The sequence below is a fragment of the Balearica regulorum genome, chromosome 3, assembly GCF_011004875.1.
Source record: "Balearica regulorum gibbericeps isolate bBalReg1 chromosome 3, bBalReg1.pri, whole genome shotgun sequence".
NCBI classification, from domain to species: Eukaryota; Metazoa; Chordata; class Aves; order Gruiformes; family Gruidae; genus Balearica; species Balearica regulorum.
Genome location: NC_046186.1, coordinates 99,399,345 through 99,409,340, shown reverse-complemented (window position 1 = coordinate 99,409,340; position 9,996 = coordinate 99,399,345).

The following is a 9,996-nucleotide window of genomic DNA, read 5'->3' as shown; positions in this document are numbered from 1 at the left end:
TCATGCTGGTGTCTGTTTCTACAGAGCTGGAAAGGTTTTTGCATCCAGCAGCTGTGTTCGGTTAATGTATCTTGGCTGCCTGTTAATTTTATAAGCAACAAACACCATTTTAAACCTCTTCACCTTTCTTTGATGTGTATGCGTCTTTCAGGAACAGTTACTGGAATATCTGTTAAAAATAAATAAATAGCAAAACCCGACTAGCACTCCGACAGTGATAATGAGTTACCCAGGTGCTTCTGGCTTTGCAATTTGCCGTGGTTCCTGCTCCATACGTTTTAACCCCCTTCATTCCCCATAGGGACCTTGCAGAGGAACAGAGGAGAGTACATATAACCTGGCCTGAAGATACGTATTTACTATCCGTACAGCGATATGGCTGGAGTGTGTGTTCTAGAAATGACTGTACAACAAACAAAGCTTTACGTGCTGTGTTGTGAAGCTGTATGGCAGAACAGGTAAAGCGCCGGGCTGACAGGAGTCAGGCTTTATCTTTAAAGTGCGTTACTTCAGGAAGCTTGATTTGGTGCCTATTTCTGGTTTTCAGTTTCTTTTAGATATAGAATACAATGACTTCCTTCTTTGGCAGAAGATTGTCAAATATTAAATGTAAGCAAAGCTAACCTGACAACAGCAATGTTTTCTTTTCCTCTGCCGTCTGGTGTGTTTGAGTTTAGTTATTTTAGTTACAATTACTGACTTTCAATTGAGGAGAAGTGCTCTAGCAAGCCGATGTCAACAGCTGTAAAGAACACCTGCTTGCACTGGGAGCAGCAATTTACTGGGAAGAAACCCTCAGATTTTAGATAGAATTTGTACTTTTCCAGTAAATGTTCTGATTTTTGGCATTTTGAGATTGGTCACCCCATTGCAGTTGCGAAATAGCTGCTTGGTGGTAATTCCGATTGTTTCATGGGGATTACTCAGAATTTACAAGTTCAGTGGTTGTTGTGGTATATTTGTCTTGTTTTCCAGGAAACTTCAGTGAGAGTAACCTTCTTTTGTTGTTGAATTTTGTGACTGAAAGTCGTAAGAAATTTGAAAAAAATAAGATGGAGAGCCTGAAAGAGACAAAACATTTTAGAATTTGTGTGACCGTAAGCGAAACACTTAGTAATGTATTAGGAAAAAGATGTTTTTAAAGGCTATTGTGGTGGGGGGGAAAGTGTTTGAAAGTTCCAGCTGTCATGATTTGAAAGATGGTACCTAATTAGTAAAAAACAAGTGAGCCAACAAATCCATTTAAATAGGTCAACATAGAAATTAGTAAAGAGTATTCAACCTGTACGTTAAATGGTAAAGCATGAGGCGTGAAGTGAATTTTTAGAAGGACTGAGCTGGCTAATAATCTAAATTATAATAAAGACCTCTTTCAAGTAGTTGAGGTCAGGTGTTTGGGGTTTGGTTTAGGGTTTTTATGATCTAGAGATACATGCTGGGATGTTGAATCAAAGCAATTACTCTTTTCCTGGTGTTACAGTTGTTATCGTTTGCTGCCCAGGAGGAACTTCACAATTAATAGTCATTATGTAAAAATAGCTTTCTTTGTGTCAACATTTATTTTCATGGCTTGCACTGTGCTATTGCTTCCTAGGGGTATTTAATGAACTTGAAATATTTTCTACAGTTTCCAAATCTTTCTGGCCCCGCACTGAGACCACTGCTCTGTGTTTTGAGTGAAGCTCTATGTTTGCTTTTTAGATAAGAGATTCTTTACTCACATTTTGTATGCGAACAAAGAGATATATTTTGATGGTGGGCATTTTTCATAACTCAGGATGAGATTCTGTTCCCACTGAGTGCTGTTGACTTCACTGCAGACAAAACTGGCTTTTGCTGGGGTGTCTTCTGTCAGGAATCCGGTTATTTTTATGACCACAACACGTAGGAACTCTGGCTGTGGAGCAGGTTGCCATGATGATAGATCTGTACATGCAGAACAAAAAGAGCTTCCTGGCCAGCGAGTATACAGTATGTAACATGTAAAAGTGTCTGTGGTGGTGGTGGTAACTCGATGCTTTTAGATACGGCCAAATGCAGTACATTAAACACCAATCTTGATTATTTGAAGAGGCAATACATAAAGACTAGAACACATGCTTCAAAAGGTTCTGCATGCACAGATGGACTATGGTTTGCATTTATCTTTAGTTTATGTCTTGGGGGGGGAAAATGGTTTCCAATAGATGTTTTTGCTTTAACCAAACTTCTCTGCACCAAAGCCCCTCTACTTTGCTGCGATTTGTGGGCTATGTAGAAAACCTTTCAGGAGATGAGCCTATTATCACATATAATTACCAAACAAACAGTCTAATGACAGATGCAGTTTTGATTGTCAGTGGCACCTGACATAAGAGTACAAGTTCCCTTGTCACTGAGGCACTTAGGAAAATCTGAATAATTTTGAATATGAATGTTTCTAAAAGTGGATGAATGACATTTAGTAGGGAGCTGGGTATTCACATATATATACGTGTGCACAGAATACAGTCTGTAGTTGACATTTATAATTAGACTAACTTATTGCATGAAACATACTAACAATTTGGGAAATTTGGCTGTGAACAATTGATACTGGAGACTCGATGTGTTTGTAGGTCAGACCGTGAACTTTTTTAATGTGAGAGACAACTGCCTTCTCTGTTGTCCTTCACCTCCACATTAAGAAAATCCCAGCAAAACTTCTTGCACCTGATGCTGTGCAATTATTAAAGGCTGGGACAATTAGTAAAGGCTGTTAAATTTCAATGATCATTGAATCAAATGAAGCCCTCTTGGATGGTTGCTAGCTGGGGCTAAAAGAGTTTGTTACATCTGAACTCCAGGCAGATACAAAGCACACAGAGAAGGACGTTGCTTGCCTGAGGAAGGTGATTAGAAGGAGACTTGCTAATGGGGAATTCAAAGGCATGAACGTATTCTCACAGGAGAGTACAACACAGGAATGTGTTTTCACACCAGTGAGCTCCTTTTCTAAATGCCTACCAAGGAGGAGGGAAACTGCAGAGAAGATGGAGAGAAATACTAGGATTTGGAGAAGCCAAATGTGTGTGGGTGAATCCAAAGTATGCTCTCAAAGAGGAAGAAAACCAGACCAGATAAACACATATAAACGTTATTTTGTCATGAGCTTACTTTTTTTTTTTTGCATTAACTAACATAGAGTTACTGTTGTGCTATTTTTGTAGTTTGGGTTTTCTTTGTTTTTTTTTTTCCCCTTGCATCCTCAGCAAAGGCTATGAGCTCGGGTCACTTGCCTAAACATACATGAGTTAGTGCCACTTGAGATGCCCTCCGTCTCCCCTATTGCCCACCTGCTGCTCCAGCAGTGCATGAGCCTTCTGTGGCCTGTCCACCAGCCCCCGTGGAGGTCCTCAACGCCATACGGGGGATACTTCATGCCTGCGTTTAGGTAACTGAATTGAGCCCTAGGCAACTCTTCTGCCTCGTTGATGAACAGGACTGGAAACTTGGAAGCTGCGTTGGTTGGGACTTGGGTCAGATGCCCTGGTGAGTTGCCTTTGGGAAGGGAATTTGGACAGCTGGGACTCTGAAATCCCATTGCTGTTGAGTTCTGCAGAGCCATTGAAGGCAGCACACGTAGCCCTGCCCGCTCATTTAGAGGAGGTGGTAAGTCTGGAGGTCTAATTGGGCGAGACTTAACCACAGTGAGTTAGTGTCCCACAAGTAGGGTTTTACTGGATTTGTGAAAAATATATTCTAAAGAGAATTTTCTGGAAATACTGGTTAATTTATTTTATTCTTTAGTGAGAAATAGTATACTCTTCCATTTTAGGTACTAAGCTCTCAGGGGAAGGAGAGGAGCGTTAGAAATTCTATCTTGCTGTTCAACTGTTCTAAGCCTCAGACTTCAGAGGAAATAAAGTTAAATAAGGCGTTTTTGAAAACCCTTTCACTTGTTTCCTGATGAATAGGGGAAATAGTTTCTTCTTAAATACTGCTCTTCTCAAATGGTGTGTTGTTAACTACTGACGACTTGATTGTACTAAACTACAGTAAATGATGCAGAATCAGGTCTTATATAACACTCGAGTATAGAAAATCCAGTCACTTTGACCCCTTACATGTAGGTTTTTATTTCTAAAAAGAATTAGTCATCTTTTTAGACTAATCCTACATGTTCTTCCAGAAGTTCCAGAAACTCTTCCTGTTGACTATACTGGTTTATTCAAATGATTGAGCTTTCTAACTTAGATAAACATTTGCATAACTATGTAAAACTTAAAGATGATGCTCGGGTTCTTAACATGCTAAATCTGAAGTCAAATACTCATCCAGTTAAAATTAATAAACCAGGAGTGTCTTGTGTTCTGTTCACAAAGAAATCCTTTGATTCTCGGTGAAAATGACATCAGACCTCTCTGTAAAAAAAAAAAAAAAATATAATAATAAAAAACCCTCTTTTCCTGAGCCTCTCGCAGCACGGGAGAGTGCGGCGTGCTCGTATCCTTCCTCGGGATGTAGGCAGAGCTGGTGCTGCGGTGCACCGAGGTGTTAAAACTTTTGCATTATTGGAGCTTCAGGAAGAAGTGGAGCATAGCTCCATTGCAGTTGCAGGGAAGCCAATAAAGCCACTCCCGCCTGAGTTCACCGCATAGGGCGTTAAACGGCAGTTTGCCTTTCGTGGCCGTGCAGAAATAAACTAAAGATCCCTCAGTACTTTCTGTAACTTACCTGCAATATATTGGAGAGGACTCCAGCTTCTAGCAAAAAGGTTACATTAAACTGGGTTGCATGTGAGCAATTGTGTCCAGGCATCCCCAGGTGCCCACATAATCACCGTCAACACCTAAGCAAATTACATCGATGTTCCCTGCACGCAGTGCTGTATCGCTGGTGCAAATTGGTATCTGCTTCCAGGAGTGGTAACTTCTCACCCCTTACATCAAATTATTCCTTCCTAAATCACATAAGAGATCAGATTATGTCTCTGAATTGGAAGTTAAAGTGACCACACAATTATCTCCATTACGCAGCTAGAAATGTCTCTAATAGCCAGAACGAGTCTGTCTTTTTCTCTGCCTTCATTTTACAAAGGTGTAATATTCATCATGATAGTATCTTTCAACTATGACTTCAAGAGGTAATCATTGATGGTTTGGATCAGGTACAAATACTTGCAACAAAATCTACCAGAATGATCCAGTAGATTGATGGCCTCTTAGCAAAATATCTGAAAATCTGGTTCTTGAGATTGAACAACTGCATGAGAAAATATTTTTCTTTCTTTCACACTGTAAAAATATACATTTGTGTACCGGTTTTATGCTGTGTTATTCTCTGGTATAAGTTACTATAGCTTCATTTTGTGCAGTTACTGACTTCAAGATTTTTAATTTTTTTTTGCCTATTTCAGCACACTTGTTTCTCCGCTGGCAACTGCAGATCCTACCTACGTGCAGACCTGCCCCCACATTTTAAGTCAAGTGTCGCTAAAGTCACAGTTCCTGAGTCACTTCTTGGAAAGCTGCAATATGTTCACTAATTTAGGGGTTTTTTCCTACTAATTACAGGAGGGGAAGGTGAACTCCCCACACTCCCCTTGGGGAGGGAGGAGTGGGATTCAGAGGAGGAGCAGTTTGCCAGCGGTATTCCTCTATAATGTACATCAAATCTGTAATGAAATTGCACTTGAAAAAGACGTATTCCTTTGCCATCACGGGGTGTGTTAGAAAGTGCTGGTGGTGGAGTCTGCAGAGCTCAGAAACAGTTGTGTCATGCTGAAAGGCAAACAGCAAGAGGTCCACCTGTGTTGCTGTAATGGCCGCTACCTCTCTGACTCAGCTACTGATGTACCTGCAGGATGTAAAGCTAATCAACTGACGTTAGCAATTTAGACATCCCCTAATTTCCCGGCTTCCCGCTGCGATAAACTGTGGAACTGAACTGCTGAGCCTGGAGAGAGTTTGGCACAGCTTTGCCAGCAAGTTGGGACTGACTCTAGCCTGGATATAGCAGAAAATCAAAATGTCACAATCTTGATGACAAACTGGATCTTTCCTGGAAATTATGGCTAAGAAACAAATAATTAATGCCGTCTGCAGAGCTATGCAAGTTTATTCTGATAAAGATCTTTGGTAAATTCTCAATACTACTAGGTTTTGCATGTTCAGCTGCCCAGGCAGACTTACAGATGTGCCTCTCAATTGCAAGAGACAGAATAAAATAGATCGCTCATTTCATGTTCTAAATCATGTTTCCTTTGTTCCATGGGAGTTTGTTTTTTGTTGGTTTATTGGGGTTTTTTTGGTTTTTCTTTTTTTTAAACAATTGCACAAACAAGGCAGGGGACATCAGTAATCTTGAAATCGTAGTGCTAAGAAATTTGTACATATCTTTCTAGAAAAGCTTAACATCATTTCATGAGACGCGCTGCATTGTGTTGCATTTCAATAAATATGATCTTGCCCTGGTTCTCAAAAGTGGGAAATTATAATAACAATCACAGAAGCTTGTTTCAGAAGGCTCCCACCCTTAGCAGAAGGTCTCTGTCCATAGACTGCAGCATTCTGGCATGCTGCAGAGGCTGGAGGAGCTTCTTTCTGTTTGGGGGTTTGGACCTGTTTGTTAGTAGTAGTTTTGTTTTCTGTTGTGATCTTATGCTGAAGACCGAAAAACATGACCTTAAGGTCATTTTGCTTCCTTAATTTTCTGAAAAGTATTGTTACCGGATCATCAACACATTTTTCCTTCAGCAGGTTTAAATGTGACTCTCTTCCTTCTCTCTTTTTTAGAAATTTCATCTGTTTGAACATTTGTGCTGCCAAACAGACTTCAAACTGGGAACAGACATCTCATGTTTGCAGTGCCTTGTTTGTTTGATTTCTTTCTTCCTATGGTTATATCTTTAATTCTGAGATCCGTCTTTTTAATTCACCAATTTATATCGCTGTTTTTCTGTGTCTCCCACCTAACGCTTTTTGTAATTTATATATTAAAAATTATTTTTTCTTCAAAAGACAAGAATAGGGAGAAGAAGCTTTAAAAAAACCACAAACAAACAAACCAGAAAACAAAACTAAAAAAGCCCCAAAACTGGACCACCCCCACCCCCCCCCCAAATCCCAAGTACTGATTAAAACATAGGATTGCAATCCTGTGCTTCTGTTTTCCAGGATCTGTACTGGGAGCCCTACTTTTGAGTGTCCTACTCAGCAAGCCATCAGGTTCATCCTCCCTTCTTAGCCCCAAGCACCTTGTGCCTCTTTTTAGAAAAGAGGGTGGTGAGGAGTTCCCCACACAGCCTGGAGAGAATTTGGGAGGGCTGTGGTCACCCGCTCAGAAACACGCACAGTCGCTGCGGCCTGGGCCGCAGCAGAAATTAGGGATGTGCCAGAGCCTGGTACTCGCCCTTTTACTATTTCCAGAGATTATTTGGAAAACGTTCCTTGCAATCTCCATGTCTCTCAAGTTCAACGTTTCAGTGACTTGACAGAACGTGAAAAATACTCGGCTGCTGCAAAATACATCATCAGGTTGTCTAGCTATAGGGCTGATTTTTGCAGTCTCTTACATTTCCGCTATCCAGAGAGGAGCAGTCCTTGAAAGCAGAGAGGAAGACAAGCTTGTGGAGCTGTGATCCCTAACCCCACGCTTCTTGGCAGCTTTGTGGGAGGAAGCCTGTTGAGATGTACTGTTGATTCCTCCTCTCAGTCTGCTGGGGAGGTCTGGTAGACCTGGTACTGACCTGAAGCGTGCGGTTTCCCATCCCATACTGGGAACGGAGCAGATAGACAGACTGAATCTTTAAGGCTCAAGCCCGTGAAAAGAAGACTGCGCGTCTAAAGCTGAATTTTGTAACCCCGTAACCAAATTCTCTTGCTTTCCCCAAGACTGCGATTCCTGTGGATTAACTCAATGGTATCAATAGTTATTCTGAATTTACAGTGGTATACTGGGAGCTAATTATGGCCCAGTATTTCTAAGTCTCTGTAGGCAAATGAAATAATACATTTTCATCGCTAATAATGACGGTCTGCCTAGTATTCCCATATTAACTGTATTTAAGGAATTTTTACCATGTAGATAATAAATTCTATTGAAAGGAATCTGCATTGCAGAAACTGTGAGCATTTAGGTCAAGTGGCTCGAGAGAAAGATATTCTGAGTAACAGAAAAATTATTTCTCATAGACAAATTGCTTGGTACAACTGTTAGCAGGCATCAGATTCGTTGCCTATTTTGTTGACGTAAAAGCAATCCTCTCTGTCTCCTACAACTGGAGAAGTAATTCTGTAGTAAAAAAGAAAAGAGCTCTTGGGTTCCTTAAACCTCGCAGGACAAATTTCAGCCTAGCATGAACTTTTACTGCCAAGTTATAAACCTTGGAACAGAGGCTGGTAATGGAAATAGTGATGGGGAAAATTTCAGAGTTATGAATGGTGACGTGATGGATTCTCTGTGCCTCGACATTTTGCACTCAGAGGGGATGGCATGACTGGTGTGTTTTGAAATAGCAGCATTACCTTTTGCTGTTCAGAACAGCAGACTCCAATGGAAAGTGAATATGTCGATTTAATACACAAGTCCAGAAAGATTGTGAAGAACTGTAGTTACTCTTGTCCCCTCTGGTGGGGAAATAATTTTGATGAAAGTGTAATGGGGTTTTCTGGTGTTAGTAGGGAACAGCTCATCCCTGGACAATGAAGTTGTTGAACTGTGCACTGCATTCACAAATGTATTTGAATTTATTAAGTACTAATACAGCAGCAAATATTGTTTTCTACCCTTGTGATACTTCCATCATAGAAATCTGTACGTGAATAAGCAAGCTGCTCAGCAACACAGATTGTCCCATAAAAAAGAGAGGCTTAAACAAGTTGATGCTTGCATTTTTACATTTTGATGTATGAGGAAAAGGCCTTTAAAAATGACTAGTCACCTCTAAGTCATGATCGCTATTAAGCAGTGTACCTCTTCAAGTTTTAAAGTTAGCACTAACATAAACTTAACATATTCTATGCTTTATAGACTGTATTAAGCTTGATAAAGAGCTAAGGTAAAATGTCAGATTAAGTAATGTAAAGTCTGTGGCGTCCAGATTGCACCCGATAGAAGGCAACACTACACCCTGGCCCAAGCACCTCCTCCTGCTTCTCCCATCGCAACAGATGATCACTATGCTATATTCAATCATTTGTTATTTTCTTTTCTAAACAGGAAAGGTCAATAGCCAAATACACAATGACTCATGTTTAGAAGAAAATATTCAGTAAACAATCATAAATAACCTTCCTCATCCCAAAATGTTGGGCAGCTATGGAAAAGGAACCCAATCAAAACATGAAATCTTCTTAAAATATTCATTAAAAATGTCGTATTCTGAAAGGCTTGACAGTCAGCATGGCTAGGATATCTTTATTGCAATTTCCCCCTCCCTGTCAGTGTACTCTTTTTGACTATTTTCATGGAGAAGTCTGTAGGGAACTGACGTTATGAATAATTACTACAAGAACTTACGCAGTACTCTCCAGCCCTGCAGTGTTGGAGGGTCTTCTGCCTGTATTATACATCATGAATCTCCCAGCTGACGTTGATGAAAGCAGATGGGATTCAGCGCCTCTAAGGACAGAGCCCTACAGTGGCGGGTTTGGATGTTAACCACTGCTTATTCACAGACCCAGCCAGCCCTCAAAGGGATATCAGTCTTCATTTGGGAAGAAGACAGAACTTCTGGAAGCAGATCTGAGAAACGTGCGTGAGCAGGCCCCTTCTGTCTCAGAGTATATGTCATTTAGCAGCATGGGCTGTATTTATTTTCCCTCTGTCTACTGGGCATTTTACGTACACAGATGTTTGTACTTTGACCTGGCTGCTGGTTGTTATTCTGGTGAAATTCAGGAACTGGGCTTCAGTGAAAATACTCCTGAATAACTTACTACCTAGTTTTTGGCTTCTTTTGGTGGTGTGGAGGGCATTTGCTGCCCGGTGGGGTTGTTTTGGTTTTTTTTGGGGGTGGTGGTGGTGGGTTTTTTT